This window comes from Octodon degus, unplaced genomic scaffold (assembly GCF_000260255.1).
Source record: "Octodon degus isolate 3935 unplaced genomic scaffold, OctDeg1.0 scaffold00290, whole genome shotgun sequence".
Taxonomy (NCBI): domain Eukaryota; kingdom Metazoa; phylum Chordata; class Mammalia; order Rodentia; family Octodontidae; genus Octodon; species Octodon degus.
The window spans coordinates 1,822,014-1,839,300 of NW_004524866.1; the positions used below are offsets into that span (position 1 = coordinate 1,822,014).

The 17,287-nt window shown below is 40.4% G+C and overlaps 1 long non-coding RNA gene and 1 pseudogene across 1 annotated transcript; both read right to left on the reverse strand.

Annotated features, from left to right (window-relative positions):
- Positions 1-1,018: 1,018 nt before the first annotated feature.
- LOC111814319 lies at positions 1,019-6,668 on the reverse strand. The gene is made up of 3 exons (XR_002819338.1): positions 6,657-6,668; positions 1,520-1,533; positions 1,019-1,135 (listed from the first exon to the last, which is right to left on the reverse strand). It is a non-coding gene; the product is annotated as an uncharacterized LOC111814319 (long non-coding RNA).
- On the reverse strand, positions 3,163-3,892 carry LOC101569455 (annotated as a pseudogene).
- Positions 6,669-17,287: the final 10,619 nt, after the last annotated feature.

Consider the following 17,287-nt stretch of genomic DNA (forward strand, 5'->3'; position numbering starts at 1 on the left):
TTTATTTATTTATTTATTTATTGTATTTTAGGGAAGAGTCTACAGGATGTTCAGGGCCTCACTACTAGATCGGACTCATAGTGATCTACCTATTTACATTCTCCCAAGAGCTGGGATTATACACGTGTACCACCACACCCAGTCTCAATTGCCATCTCAGCATGTCCCTGGGGTGGAGCCAGCATGTCAGGCCTGGGGATAGAACCCTCTGCCCTGCACCTGTTTGCAGGCATTTTAATATGCTGAGTATTTGGGTGGCCCTCAATATTCTTTAAAGAGCTACACAAACATAATCAAGAATAGGAAACACTTGATCATCAAAGGTATGCAAAAAAGTCCTTGACAGTGTTAACATTTCTGTCATGAAAACAGTCCTAAATAAATTTGGTACAGGAGCATTTTATTTCAACACAGCAAGGAGTGCATACGCAGCAAGCCCATACCAGATGTTGTGCCACATCAGGAAATCTGAAGACCATTTCTTTAATGTCAGCATGAAGATAAGTGTGTGTACTCACAGGACACAATCAGTAATGTACTGGAACTTAGGACAGTTCAATTAGGAGCAGAAAATATAGAAAGCTGTTCAAACAGGAAATTAGACAAACCATTTTCATTGATAGTATAACTCTATTCACAAAAACTATAAATTACCATGACCCGTTTAGAACTCATTCTGCAAAATACCATTGCACAAAAATCACCATACAAAGACCAGTTCCTCTTCTATAGACCAATAATGGGGTGTCTGTAAAACAAGCCAACAAAGAAACCAATCTACTACAATTACAAAAAGAATGATAGATAGAGAGACATAACCAAATGCATGAGAAATCTTTATGTTAAAAGTTATAAAATACAGAAGAGTTCTAAAGTTTTTCAATAGCTGTCTAGTAGTTTGACAGAAGTCAAGTGTTCCTGATCATTTGGGGTTTAAATTTGGATTCTTGGATCAATTTTTAGGCAGCCACTGGAGTGGTGCAAATTCTTCAAGAGTGTACCTCACTGACACATACACATGGGTATGGGACCTCTGAAAAATGGAGAGACATAATTATTTATGGACAGATCATCTGATTTTTGACTATTGCTTTGAACAAAACCTCCCAAAACACAAATGAATAAATATATATTGCTGTGAGCAGAAGAAGAAGCAGAACTTGAAAAGGACAGAAGTTGTCAGGGAGCTGATGGTTATCCTGGAGGATCTTGTCATACTGGCTTTCCTGATATGAACATGGCCATTCTTATTGTTGGAGGAGCTCAGGACTTTGTTGTCAGTGAGAATGGCAACAGTTCACTTTAGGGGAGCTCTGGGCCATACCTTAAGCATCTCTTTTTGGCACCAGAGGGAAAAGATGATGCGCTCTTCAATGTCCTGGAGAAGCTTGTCATGCTGTTTTTTGATGTAGACTTGGCTGTTCACATTCTCAGGAGACCTCAGGATCTCTTTGTCACTGAGGCTGCCTGTGATACCTTTCACTGGAGCTCTGGTTCTTAACAAGCACTTCTTTCTAACTCCAGTTTATATTTCTCAGCCTGTTAGCATAGGTCCTACTTTCTAGCTTCCACCACTGACTTTTGGGCCTCCCTAGTGCAAGTCTTTCAAACAGGCCTACATGGGACATTGTTTGTGTGCACTTGGCATGCAGTTGACCTTGTTGGGGTCATTCATTGTCATGGGCTCCACATCTTCAGCTGCACTTATGTGGGACATCGCTGTGTGATCCAGGACCTCTGATGGATTCTTTTAGTCTTAAGTGTGTGAACAGATTTCCTGTACACTGTTGGTACATGACTCTTTGGGTGACTATTATAGCATAATCCTATAAATTGTGTGTTCTATATTGTTCCCCTTGCAAACCCTGACTACAACAGCCTACAAGAAGAGTAACACCAAAAAGATATCAGATATACCATAAAAGAAAGAACAGGACAGAAACATCTGTGCTATCAGTGTAAGTGATACTTGTGGAAGGGACATGGAATTGTCATGTGTGAATACTGCCTTGGATGTGACAGTTAAATATTCACTGTGTCATAGACTTTTCTTTGTGGTTTTATTTTAGTTCACCTAGGTTTTTATTTTCTGATATTATCTTTTAGGATTTTTTTTTCTTTTTTTGGCAGAGCTGGGAATTGAGCTCAGGTTCTTGTACTTGCCAGGCAGGCACTTATTCTACTGAGCCATCTCCCTGACCCTTCTCTTAGGATTTTTAAGTGAGTACAAAGCTGATAAGAAAAATGTTGATATTTGTTCTAAATATCAGATACATATCAAGATTTTCATATTTTGTTATTGTCATTTTATCTTTCTAAAAAATACACATTGCATCATATAATAAGAACCTCCAGACAAAACAGTAAGCCCAATGAGGTGTCAAGAATACCCTACAAAAAGGCCAGGAAAGCAAGACATATGCACTGTCAGTGTAAGAATTACATGTGTGTTGAATGTGTTGTGGTCACGTGTGAAAACCGTCTTAGGTGTAAAAAGTGAATTATTTTATTTTTGGTAGATTGCTATTGGTGCTTTCATTGTACATCATATAGAAGTACATTTCAGGTTTAATTTTTTTACAGGATTTATTTTTCTGTTTAATCTCAAAAGTTAACGTGATTCAAGAGAGTGGTTTTGCTAATAACCAGAAGCACACTCGTTGTTACATTAAAAGGTAAGGAACAATGCTGAGACAGCAATCATAAAGGCCCAAGATCACGTGTGATACCAAGAGTCAACTCACCCAGTCCGACATATGTACACCCATGTGAACTGGAAATTTTATTTTATTTTATTTATTTGAGGAAACCAGGACTGAACTCAGACCCTTGTGCTTGCCAAGGAAGCACTTATTCTGCTGAGCCATCTCCCCAGCCCTCTGAACTGGAAATCTTACCACAGTCTTGGCCTTACTCCTTCCCCCTACCCCCCGAAAAATAATGGAAGGGGGCTGAGCGTTGCCTTTGATTTTAGGCTACTGTGCGATTGTAACAATAAAAGCACAGAAATTAAAAATCAGAATATTGACCACAGAACAGTGACCTCCTGCTGTCACAGCGTGCCTCTTCTGGGGCTGGGTTTTCATGTGTCCATCGGCCTGTTTCCTGGGAATAGTTTTGTCCTTCGGGGTCCATCCCTCCCTGGCAGTGGTGGGTAGCACCTCACATCCGGTTGGCCAGCGCCTTTTTCGGCCGCTTGATCATGCTGGGGTAGAACTCGGTGTGACGCCAGGCACCCTTTGTGAGGTGGTCACTCCTCAGAAAGCGCTCTCACAAAGTGGGCAGCCGAATTGCTTTTCCCCAGTGTGGGGCCCGTAGTGGCGGGTCAGCTCACCTGAGCGGGAGAACCTTTTAAGGCAGGAGGACCACGTGCAGGGAAGGATCCTTCACCTGTATGCACTCTGTAATGGACTTCGAGATTGAAGGATTTTCCACAGACTTTCCCACAGCCACTGTAGGGGCACTTGTGCCTCTTTTCGGAGGCTTATTGCCGCTTCGCAGCCACCCCAGGGTGGAGCCGGAGAGCAGGCTGGGCGCGCTGCCTGGATCCTGTCTCTCCTCCTGGCTGAGGGGAGGACTCAACCCAGATCCTGTGGTCGCGTAGCTGTCTGCTCCCACAGCCTCATCGTGACTCTCCAGACTGTCTCTGCACCCCGAGGGATCTGGGTGGGTCGGTACTTGTTCAGGTTCAACAAGCTCTTGGCCAGGGTGACCAGGGTGCACTCATCCCTCCAGGTTTCCCCCAGGCCACTGTGCTCCTTGGTCACCTCGCGCGCAGGTAGTCACAGTCGTTCAGCGTCCTAGCGCTCCCACGCTCCGGCTCTGCAGGGCGATTCGAAATACAAACCAGACACTGGGCAGCCACGAAGTCCGTGTAGGTGGCCGCGGACATGGTGTGGCGACAGCAGCCAGAGCAGTGCGAACAGACTTGGCGGTGGCTGCGGAGGAGGCCTCGGTCCCTCACCTTGGCCTGCAGCGCTCCGCACGCAGCATCCACAGCCCCCGGCTCCGCCGCGCCGCTGGCCCTAGACAGACGCGCCTGCCTTTAGGAGCTGGCTCCTTTGGAAAGATGCCACACGTGGGATCACAAGTTGATTCGGCTGAAAACGTCTCCGAGGCACAGCGAGTGGAAAATGCGAGAGAGGAACAAGCCCTCAGCCGCCTGCCTCTCTGTCGAGCCTAAACTCCAGCGCGTTCACCGGACCACCTCCATGCTGGTGGCAAGGGCTGTGCCTTATATGCCACTTTTTCCTCCAGTTTTTCCTCCAGTCCACGGAAGACTTCTGTGCACCTGGTCCAGCCGGTCCGCACTGTTCTGGCAGTCTTTTGCTCAGCAATAATTTTGCAGAGTCCCACAAGTCACAATCCCAAACCTCTCCAACTGGCCTGTTGGGTGGCTGATTCAACTGTTTGCTTTCTCCCGCTGCCAGTCAGAACTGCATTTAGGTGGAGAGGTGCGTCTAGACCTAGAGGCCAGCGGCCAAACCCACTGTTCCTTTCCGCTGCCTCATGCTACGCCTCCAGCATGGAACACAGACATTTAAAAGGGTAACCATCTGGAGGCCGGAAAGGGGCAACTGCTCCTCCTCTGGGGACGCCGCCTCCAATGGCCTGCCCTGCTCTCCTGGCTCGCGGCTCGGGTTGCTGCTTTTGGAGCTTCAGGACACCTCCTCTCTCAGGTACCTATGACAAAAGACAACTTAGGCCTGCTTTTTCTAGTCTGCATGTTTAAGTCTGTTGCCCTTGTTAGATTTTTTTTACATCAGTAACTAATCAATGTCTAAAATGTTAATGATTTTACATAAACATAATAAATATTAAAATGCCATACTCTTTTTCTGATATTCTCATGTTAAACACTTAGTTTTAATATAACAAATCTTACAAAATATTTAAAGAATAGAGCTACTCTAGAGAGTAAACACAAGTCTAGCACACATATGGATGTGCGACTTTGTGACAAAAATGTCTTCTGCTCCACTTTAATTCAAGAGGAGTGAATACAAGTGATCGGCTGACCGTAGGACTCAAAAGACAAAGGGAGACAATTTCTTCAAATATATTTCCAGGAATATTAAAAGATAAAGTGGAGCAAGAAAATATGAAACTATCAGAGTGAACTATAGTAACATATTTGAGTCATAATAAATCTAAAAAGGAAAAATAATGAAACACAAAAGAGAATTATGAAATGTGATGATGTGCAGACGAAAGTTAGCATATTAAATATGAGCACAAATGACTTGAGAAAGTCACGTGGTGCAAGACATAAAAGGGAGAACTGAATCAAAGTTAAGGTTAAAAATAAGGACTTAGTATAGATTTTATGGCATGAACTAATTCTTTTCAAAATAAGATTCAAAAAGATATTGAAATTTTTCACTTAAATGAAAAATTTTGGATAGGAACATTAGGACTAATTAGAAAAAAATGAATCCATTGGTAATTGAAGTAAATTCCATGCTAGTAATGAAATATGTAACTGAAAATAATACTAAAGGTTCACCTCTGAGCCATTATGGATTTTAGAAAAGCATATATTTTAACTTAGAATGCTTTCTTACTATGAAAATGTTTTATACTTTTTTATCTCTAGAGCCATGCAGAGAATTTCTCTCTGGTCTTAACAAAATAATGTAGCACTTGGGGACAAAAATGCAGCCCAGCAACCCTGCACTAGAGGCCAAGATGGAGAAGACCTCCATGGCCACCATGGCCTTCCCCTTGCTGCTGTGGTACACGGGCAGGAAAGTGACCCACACGCTGAAGAACACCAGCATGCTGAAGGTCAGGAACTTGGCTTCATTGAAGGTGTCAGGCAGGTTCCTGGCCAGGAAAGCCACAGTGAAGCTCACCAGGGCCAGGGAGCCCAGGTATCCCAAGACACAGTAGAAGGCAGTGAGGGAGCCCTTGTTGCACACAATGATGATGTGGCCGTATTCAGAGTGAGCATCTGTGTCAATGTAGGGTGGATTTGTCAACATCCAGATTCCAGAGAGAGTGAGTTGGATCAGGGTACAGATGGGGATGATGTAGTTAGGTGCCCCTGACTCCAGCAATTGTCTCATCCCCCTGCCTGGTGCAGTGACCTTAAAGGCCAGCACCACAGTAATGATTTTTGCCAAGACAGTGGAAACAGCCACACTGAACACAACTGAAAACGTGGTCTGCTGCAGGATACAGGTGGCTGTGTTGGGACGGCCGATGAAGAGCAAGGAGCAGAGGAAACAGCAGGTGAGGGAGCTGAGCAGGGTGTAGCTGAGAGCCCTGTTGTTGGCTTTGACGATGGGAGTGTCTCAGTGCTTCACAAAGAGCCCAAGAACAGCAGCTGTGAGAACAGAGAGACTCAGGGCAGTGCCAGCCAGAGCCTTCCCCAAGGGGTCTTCATAAGCCAGAAAAGTGACATTCCTTTGGAGGCAGTGGTTTCTTGGAATGTTGGCATACTGATGATCTGGACATGTCACACACTGTTCCATATCTAATGAGAAATTAAAGTTATCAACACAACAATTTCAGTTTTTTCTACTTACTCATAGCCCTTACCCCAAGATGCTCGTACTTGAGGAAAATTTCACAGGTTCTCTAGACAGTTGAAAATGTTATATAAGAAGCAACTACTCCTTGATACTGGCCACCTTATTTGTGATGCCATGGACAATATTTTGTTTATTAGTCTGCTACACTCATAAATTCAGTTCTCTCTTTTCACGAAGCAGAATGCTTCTGTAATAAACAATCTCTGCATGTATTGTTGTGATTTCTCCCTGAATCTGCAGGCAATTATGGAAAACCTACCATAATCTCATAACTTTAATGAATCAGATCATTCTAGTAGCATTTCATTTCAGGAAACATATGAACTGTCACCTCATAAAAGGTCATAATTTACACCCAAAGTCATAATTGAATTTTGGCTAAAATTACCTAGTGTCATTGTATCAATTTTGTAAATAGTGATTCTTCTTCAAGGAAACTTCCATATGTAAACACATTTTATTCAACAACTTATTTAAGTTTTACTTTTGTTAATTCTTTCCTTTAATTTATCATTACTATGTTTGCAAACACTTAAAGAATTGATCAGCATTTCATATTTTAAAATGGAACAAAGATCATACATAATTTTATCTTTGAATATTACATAAGTAAATTTGAGGAGCATTTTAACATAAATCATTCAATTAGAACTTTATAAATTTATTAAATCAGTAGTATTTTATATATACACACAACTAACATTACAGGATGCTGTCATTTGTAGTAAGTATTTTCTGAGAACAGTTTGATTGTTATTTCTTTGCTTGAAAATACTGTATTAGAGGCTGGCCAGATAGCTCATGGGACTAAAGCAACTGCCTTGACAAGGGCAGAGACCTGGGTTGCATTTTTGGCATGCCATGTCAGACCCACCACAAGGGTACACTGAAATGGGCATGGTGGCATGTGCCTGTAATCCCAGCACTGGGAGCCTGAAAACAGGTGCATTACTATGAGTCTGATCTGTGTAGTGAAATGCGAGAGCCCCTATAGTAAATAAAAAAAGAAAAGAGAATACTGTACTAGCTATGTCTTTCTGTGCATTGCTAGTAGAATGTTGTTGCAAAACTGAGTCTGCGAAAGAAGCAACACCAAGGAAATCTGGAGGCAGTGAGCACCTTTATTTTGCATTGCTGGTCCTGGCCAGGCTCACTCCCCATCAGCAAAGCCAGGTAGTGAGTGATTATGACCTAGGGTTTTTATATGATACATAAGCAGGAGGTACAGAGGCAAGAAGGACAGCCTGGCTGTGCCCTGGTCAGCTCACAGGGTGAGATTAGCAGTTAGATGGTGAGATTAAGGACACTCTGTTATGAGACCAGATTAACGGTCATGGAGATTGTCTCATTCAGATATACTGAATTTTTGGTTATGATTTCATGGTTACAGGGTTCAACAACAGATTGCAGAGCAATGAAGCAGCGACAGAGCTAGGTAGTTTCAAAAAGAACAAAATTTCCAAAAGAATACTTCTGGTACTTTTCAAACAGGTTTTCCTTTTTAGAAATAGCCCTATTGAGAATGTTTTTCTTATTCTTGTTTTACACATCGAAGGACAAAATAGAATGCCTGCTTTGGACTCAAGAAATATTATTTATGAAATTAATACAATTTTGTCCAACTTTTAATTTAGTAAGAATTGTTATTGTCGTTCTTTAGCTTTAAGCAAAAAAAAAAAGATGCTCAATGTGTTATATTTTAGTTATTTTATTTGTATTTTCCAGGGAAATTAGTGCCCTCAAATATATTCAGTAAGCCAAAGATGATTACCATCCAGGTCCCCATCACAATTAGCGTGCAACCAAAAAAGGGCAGGGTAGGACTGGCTCTTCTACTATTGCCCTGCGGCACTGGAGCCAGGCTTTCGCTCTTCATAGAAAATCATGATCTCTTCAGTTTTCCATTTTTGAAAAGGTGTTTGAGTAATCAGGGTTAATATGATCTTCAATGCTTATATGTTTGACCTCTGAGGTTTTAGGTACTATGAAAAGTTTTGTAAAATATTGTTGTGATTTTACATGATAATACATATGACACTGTGGAATTTTTCTTATTTTCCCTAGGATGGGTTGCTATTTTCTTTTGAATTTCTCAATTTTAAGCACAGTTTCAAAAGTTGATGTCCAATCTTCTAACATTTTTTATTTTATTTTTTTCCATAATTTTATTGAGAAACAAATAGCAATGAGACAGTTTCAAATCAAATTGGTAGGACAGTTTCAATAATTAACACATTGCATACTCTCTTCCTAGTGGTTATTTGCTGTACAAGATGCAGACATGATATCCTATTTGCAAACACTATTAAAACAAATCCCTTTATTCATTAAGAGAATGTAGCTATATATCTATCCTAAACATTTTGAATACACAGATACAAAATGAACATTCATCTGTATCCCTTTTTTCCGTTTAGTTCCGTTATTTGAATATTATATGTATATTAATTCAGCAAAATATTCTAAAAGAGTTCCGTAGCCCATCATAGTATTGGGTCTTCCACTTAACTGGCAATGTCAGAAATTGTTGACCTGAGTCCCCCACAGCTCAACATAACAGCATGGCTTTATTTCTTATATTTCATTTTTATACTTACCTTCTGGATGGTTAAGACCAAGGTAAAGCAGGACCTATGCAACAAGAGCTGTAGCTTTTGGGTCTGATAAGGTCAGTGAAATCCCCTCAGGAATTCTCCTGAGATCCTGTACCTCAGATTGTAGAACCTTTGTCAGTGTCAGCCATGTGGATGAGTCACGGCCATTGCTTGGCCAGTGTGCTCTCTGTGAAAGCCTGAGAGAGTGTTTTCTCTCCATGTGACTCTCCTTAGAGAGTCACACCAACGATCACTTCCCTCTTTGGCCCCATAATCTCCTTGATCAGAACATTTGGGACATTACCGAGTTACATCATGTTACAGTACAAGTTCTCATATGTCCTGAGTCTTAATTGACCTTAGAAGGCTAGGGCCAAAATCTAACATTTTTATGTGAAAGATTTCTTACTTATTTGTACAAATGAGAAATGTATGAATAATAGTTTTTATTTTGTGATATTTCTCTTGTTCCTGGAGAAAATATTAAAATGTATTCATTTTTGAAACAGAATCAATTTTGCCTTTATTATTCTATTTATCGATGTGTCTCTCCATGGATCATCTATCTTCCTATCTAAATTTCCTTAAGATTTCTTTTCATATTGTTCCTTTTCATCTAGTTTACTTTTGTTGAGTTTTATTTTTGCTAGTTTCTGATAAAATATTCAAGTTCAGGACTCAGCCTCTTTATTAAATCTATATCAGGTACACATTTGGCCATACAGTTGGTTTCATTTTCCACTAAAGTGTTTCTAAGTAATATTATCAATTAAACAAATTCTTTTTCAATGTAGCATATCAGCCACAGTTCACTGAAGATTTTTTTGTACTTTTAAAAATATATTTAATATAGGGTCTCCCAAGTGCTGGGATTACAGACTCGCGCTACCATGACCAGTCTCAGTTGCCATCTCAGCACGCCCTGGGGGCAGGGCTGGTAAGACAAGTTTGGGATTGAACCCGGGTCCTTGCAGAGACAGGCCCTGTAGCCCCCTTAGCTATCTGGCCTGCCCAAGAATATATTTCTTAAACTAGAAGTAACTGGTTTGGGATGCATTTTTCTCTATAAATTAACACATATCAAGTTACCACAATCCATTATGATTATATGCACCCAAAGGATCTCTCTTGTATACAATATCATCAAACATTATATTTCATAACTAATTGACAATTATGCTTGCAGATTATAAAACTAAATATCCATGCCACAAACATAAGTAAATATTGTAGAGTTGAGAGGTAATTTTCCCAGTTCAATTATCTCCAAAGTGATACTTATGGTACTGAAAAATCTTCAGTATTACTTTTGGGTGCAACACACAAAATACATCCTCACATTCTTCATTTTTCAATAATCTTGAGCCTCATTTTTTGTAGCTCACTTACAGTCAAAATTGTGATGTTTCTATATTTTATACTTCTGTTAATCATCTGAAGAAATTACCACAATTTATACCCACATGATATAATAGAGATGCTAGAGGATCTGTGAAAAAATTATTGTACATTGAAACATGTAGGGGTCAGGGAGATAGAGCAGCTTTCTAAATGCATGCCTGGCAAGTGTGAGGACTCAGGTTTGATCCCTGGTACCGCACGCCCTACTGGCCCTGCCCCTAACCAGCCACAGAAACTGGGCATGGTGGCACACACTTGTAATCCCAGTGCTGGGGAGTCTGAGACAGGAGGATCACTACAAATCTTAGCTGTGTACTGCAGCTCTGTACCAAATATGTAAATAAATAAAGACTAAAAATAAAGAAACGTGTAGCTATGATCATTTATCATATTCTATATTCTGTGTAAATATAACCAGTACAGCTCAGTGGCACTAATGATTATTCATGTCACTATGCAATAGGTAATTGAAAAGTATGGCTCATAATAATTGTTAAAAAAGTCTTATTACAGAAAAAGGCACATGCCTTTTATGTATTTCTCCCAATATATCCCCCTGTTCCCCAAGCCTTCAGCTCATCTTTTTTTCTTTCTGTCTGCCTGTCTGTCTCTCTGTCTGTCTGTCTAACTTTCATTCCCCCTCCTCCTCCCCCTCTCTCTCCCCTTCCTCTTCCTCTTCCTTCTCCTCCTCCTCCTCCTCGTCCTCTTCCTCATCCTCCTCCTCGTCCTCCTCATCCTCCTCGTCCTCCTCTTCCTCCTCCTCGTCCTCGTCCTCATCCTCCCCGTCCTCCTCCTCCTCTTCCTCCTCCTCCTCTTCTTCCACTTCTGTTTCTTCTTTTCTGCTATATCAGGTATCAAACTGTGGACCTTGCACCTCACTGACAGGTGTGTATGATCAAACTGTGGACCTTGCACCTGACTAACAGGTGTGTATACCACTGATGTATCTCTTGGACCCTATATTTCTGCTTTTTGACACAGTACTGAAAATTTTCTCTTGTCACTGTATTTCCGAATTATAGTCAAATATTCAGGGCATCATGCCCCCAAGTACTTTCAAATGGACAGGCAGTCTTCCAAAACATTATGATGAGTCCTCACCCAGCTATTCACTAGATCTGCCACAAGAATACCAGCCTCCACCTCAAAGTTATTGTGCTTTAACCTCCCAGAATACTGGGATGGTAGGTGTGCACCATAATTGGTTGGGTACATAATGTTCTCACTGTATGTAGAAAAATCAATCATAGAATCCAGCTGTGGTGTCACATGCCTATATTCTCACCTAGGAGGACCTCGAGTTTTAGGTCAGCCTAGGCAATTTATGGAGAACCTTTCTAAAAAAAACAGAATGTAAATGGCTGAGAGTACAGCACAGGCATAGACCATGTCTGCATCCCATCCCCTGGAGAGCAAGAGGAAATTTAAAAAAACCCTCAAATATGGTTCAGGAAAGGATGAGTATGATTTATCACACTGTACTGATACAGAGTTAAATTGCTAAACAAGGGAAGAAATAATTTATTTTTGCTTTTCTGTTCCAGATTCTACTCTTAGATGGATTAGAGAAAAAAGAGAGCTGGACAACTGCTCCAGAGCAGTTACTCTTACCTGTGTCATTAGCAATCTCATTCCTAGATCAGGGGGTACAGTCAAAACAACAGGATCCCTTTCCTTCCTGAGGGGATTTCCTGAATCCAGGGGTGCAGCTCTCACTGCACATTGAGCGGGGAGTCTGAGGACAAGAAGATTTGTGTTGGTGACTTCACCTTTCACAAGCAGAGTGAAAAACACTTTGTATTAATGCATAATTCGAAATACTTGTGCACTGCCAGATTTATTTAATGGTTGAAATATATTGACAAAAGCCTTGTTGAAAAATCTACTTTTTCCCTATTTTTAGGGAAGGATCTATGGGGTCTGCAGGGTGTTCAGGGTCTGACTACTAGATCGGACTCATAATGATCAACCTGTTTACAGCCTCCCAAAAGCTGGGATTACAGGTGTGGCCCACCACACCCAGTCTTGAAAAGTCTACTTCTTGAAAAAATGATGAAAGTCCATCAGAAAGAGGATGCATAGGAAATTTGTCCAATTTTAAAAGTGAATTGTTAAATTCTATATGTGAGCTTTCCTGATCAAGGATGGGGAGGATAATATGCAACAAATTTATTATATTTGTTTTAATGACTCAAATTATGTTTAGTAGCAGAATACCTCTGTGCTTCCGATGGCCCACTGTATCATCACCCCAGACAAAGCCAACTGTTCCCCAGGTGGTGCATGTGAGGAAAACTCTCTGACTTTCACCCTGTCGCAGGCCTTCTGGAAAATTCCAAAAGTTGAGAATATCATACTTTGCATCCACTTTACCTTTCTTGTCTAAATTGACTTGTTCTCCAGCAGGAGAGTTAAAGTGGAGGTCCTTCAGAAAGGGGTGCAGCTGAAAAGGAAGCATAATCCTATGAACTGCCCAGCAATGTTAGAAAGTAATACCTGGGTGGGGAAGAATACAATATTTTTATCCTTGTTTCATAATGGAACATTCACCTTGGCATTGAATGAAGTACAGTGAATTAAAATATTATAATGTTTCTGGCAGTACATTGAGCTCCATATAAACAGCACCGGGGCAAGTGAGAGCCGGACGGGCACTGGGTGACTCTGTACCTCACTGAGGAAAACAAGTTAACATGAGCAAAGGAGATCCTAAGAAGCCAAAAAGCAAGATGACATCACTTTCATTCTTTGTGCAAACTTGCTGAAAGGAACACAAGAAGAAGCACCCAAATGCTTCCCGTAACTTCTCAGAGTTCTCTAAGAAGTGCTCAGAGAGTTGGAAGACCATGTCTGCTAAAGATAAAGGAAAATTTAAAGATATGGCAAAGGTGTACAAGGCTTGTTATGAAAGAGAAATGAAAACTTATATTGTTCCTAAAGGATAAACAAAAGAGAAGTTCTAGAATCTCAAGCCACCCAAGAGGCCTCCTTTGGTGGCTTCTTGTTCTGTTCTAAATATTGCCAAAATTCGAAGAACATCCTGGTCTCTCCATTGGTGATGTTGCAAAGAACCTTGGAGAAATGTGGAATAATACTGCAGCAGATGACAAGCAGCCATATGAGAAGAAGACTGAGAAGCTGAAGGAAATTATGTAAAGGACATCGCTGCCTACCAGGCTAAAGGGAAACATGATGCAGCAAAAAAGGGTGTCATCAAAGCTGAAAAAAGCACAATGTTTCTAAAAACTTACTTCCAAAAGCTGTTTCAACCAAACCCATATAAATATATGGTATACACAAGTCAAAAAATTCCAATACCTATATTTCTGATTGTCTCCACAACAGCTACCTTCAAAATGAGTGTATCTAACCTCTTATGTTATCAATAGCATAATGCTTGTGGAATACAGTGTCAATCTTAGGTAAAATATTCACTGTGGTGATTAACATTGTGGTATACAAAAAAATACACGGTGTCCCACATTCTTTTCTAAAACTGAATGGGAAAACTCTATGTTTACTAAGAACTTGAAGTAGCTAAAGCTTTAACATTCTTCTGAAACAATGCAATGATATTCACTGATTTCCATTCCAAAATTTAAGTCAACAACAAAATTAGTACAGACTCTTTTGGTCTTTTCCGAAGGATTTTCTTTATTGATTTTCGCACTTTGGAAAGCCCTAAAAACGATGTTGATAACAGAGCCTGCCTCACAATAAAAATCACATTGGCTGCCAGGGAGAGAACACCATACTGTCCCCACTTTCTATGAGTTGCATTTGAGCACGTTCAAGAAGCATCTCCTGGAGGGCGTGGGCCGCCGCATACATGGCATTGTAGGTGTTGAAACTTCCGGCACTCATGGCTGTGTCGAAACGATTCAAAGGCAGCGATGCCAGGGAGGCATTGGGGGTGCAGTCCTTCAGGGAACAGTCAGAGGCAGAGAACGAGCAGTGGAAATTCTGGAACCAGTACCGAGTGATGAATGTGTCTTCTGGATATTTGAAGGGGGTCGCTGTTTGAATAAATTTATTAAAACCAGAAATCTCCTTATGGTGGTGTGAAAAAATGAGGACTCCATGGAATGAGTCCAGGATGAAATTTCTCCCAGCCAGGTCTGCGTGCCACTGTGCATTTGTGACCCAGATTCTCCACCTCACTAAATGGAGCCCTATTTGATGGTTGATATTATTTAGATTATCGCTGTCATAATAAATGATCACCACATTTACTGGAGATATTTCTCTAGTCAGGAAATTTTTCAGTTTTGTAACTGAGAGATATGATACAAGACGATTTGAGATCATTGTCACAAATGCTATACAGACTCCATTTCTGTCTGTCTGTCCCCTCACATCTGAAAGGAACTGGAAACCATTCTGGCCTTCAGTGATGACCAGTCGAACCCATGTCCAGCTGAAATGAAGCATCAAGGAGACCACATCAAGGGGCAGAGAGGCATCCTTTGGGGCTCCCTGGTGGAGAGAAGGAAACTGGACACTATCACTGAACTGAGGATCAAAAGTGCCAAAGGTGAGCTACAAGGAAAAGAAAATCATAAGTTATGCAAACAAATGATATAAAGCCTAATCTTGCAAATAAAGTGTATCATGAAGTAACTGAAATACAGGTGGAAATACAGACATATAGCTGAATCCTAGAAGGAAAAATGATTATTGCTAGCTGTTTAATCATCTCACTTCCTAAGGTCTTGTTTTAGCAAAAAATTGATCAGATATAGTTTCAAGTAATTTTTAATTTCATCTCTTCAGCCTTTCTGATGAACATAAAGAAAAATGTAGATAATCAAGAAAGCTCAGTGTGTTGCTGTTTGAGGCTGTACATTTTGTGTGACAGACAAACATAGTAAATCTACTCATCATATTTGGAACTGCATCAGGAACTGTGAACTAGTGTGACATGATTTTATCCTTCCCTATCCACCCAGCCTCACCTGTGGAAATTTGTAGCGTTCCAGAAGTGGTCCAACTTGAGAAGAAATCGCCCATGGTGATGCTGTTAGTAATGCTATAGTCTTAGTCTGTGTTCCACAGCTATAGTTTGGTGTCCCACTTTGTCCTGGGTACAAAATAAGGACACTCTCTAATATCCTCCAGTAGCGATAAAGGACATTATCGAACTCATACCCCAAGGATATGTTACGTAAAAGATGAGGATTCTTGTTGATCTCTTCGATGGTGAAAATGAAGGCCAGAACATTCTGATAATTGCCTGGCACAGGCCTGAAAAGAAAGCATAGTAATGCAGAGGGAAAAGCCTGTGTGCATGATCAGATTCCAACACTGAACAATAACACTTATTAATTGAATGCTTTGTCTGTCCCCGAATTCATATCCTGAGAGCCTAAACTTGAGTGTCCTGGCTCTAGAGTTATGTGTGAAAACTGATGTTAAATTGCATTATGATTGAGGATTTATCATGGATGAGATTCATATCCTTCCAAAACATCAAAGGAAATGTGCCTCATATTTTGGTCATGGTAGGACATATTGCCATGACTTCCACATATAAGCCATGAATCAATTTCTTTTCTCTCATATTCAACTATCATCATGTACAATTTCTTAAAAAAGCATGTAAATCATGTTTTACACTTCTAGTCTGTGAAACACTTTTTCTCATCGAAGTTCATGCAATAGTTTATGTCAATAAAAAGACTCAGACATTGTAATCTATCTTTGCAAGAGCTGGTGCCTGCAAGGTCTTAGAAGTTTCACTTAGCAAGTTACGTAGCAGAGGGTCTAACAGGTCTTTACTAGCTTCCATATGAGTAGAAGAAAATGGTTACAGTTATAAAGGAAAGTGCACCAGATGGAAAAGCATGAGATGTTTAGGGTGGGCTTTTAGTATATTTTCTACTCTGACAAAATAATCTCACATATTAATACTCCAATAACTATTTCATATTTGTGATTTCTAAATGAATGTGAAATACTAAATACTGGGGAAAATATTGTTAAATGAATGTGTCAAGGTTGCAGACATGCAGATAGGGATGACATCTATGGGGTGAAAATTGTGCAGTAGAAGGTGGGCTCTGCCCCCATCAATGCCTAAGAGATTCCTGTCACCTTCTGAGATTAACAGGAGAGAAATCTTGAAAAGACAAAGACATTTGGAACAGAAATGAAGGACAGCCAACAGTGAAAACTGTTTCGATAGCAAGAGATGATATATTTTATACATATCTCTTTCATCTTCTAAAAATAATTAATAATTTCAATGCAAAATGTAATATCTGTAACAGGGCTTGTCCCAAGCAGGCACTGTGCTCCACACTTTCCAATGTCTTCTAAATTATCTACCAGAAAGTGACATTTTGGCAGTATTACTGCATGATATATTATTTTGTGAGACCAAAACAGATTTAATATTTTTCAATTCTCTGTCTTTGAGCCTTGGTGAGCAGATTAGGTCAGGTGCACATATTGTTCACACTCTCTGTGTGATGAAGAATGTGCTCTTTTGTTCTTGCTCTAATGCAAACAGAGCCCAGGGCGGCCCCCACTATGCACTTCTTCTACTCCTCTGCCACATCCCTGCCTGCAATATATGTTGTTCAGTCCTGTCCTACAGCTGTCAATATGTGCCTACTGAATTATATCTGCTAATTAACCTTAATCATATTACTATTCAATAAGTGTTATCTTTCAGACAGAGTTGTTGGAATTCATCAGAATACTGCCACATATTTTCATATTATTATTTTTACTCTAAATCCTACTTTTTCTTTT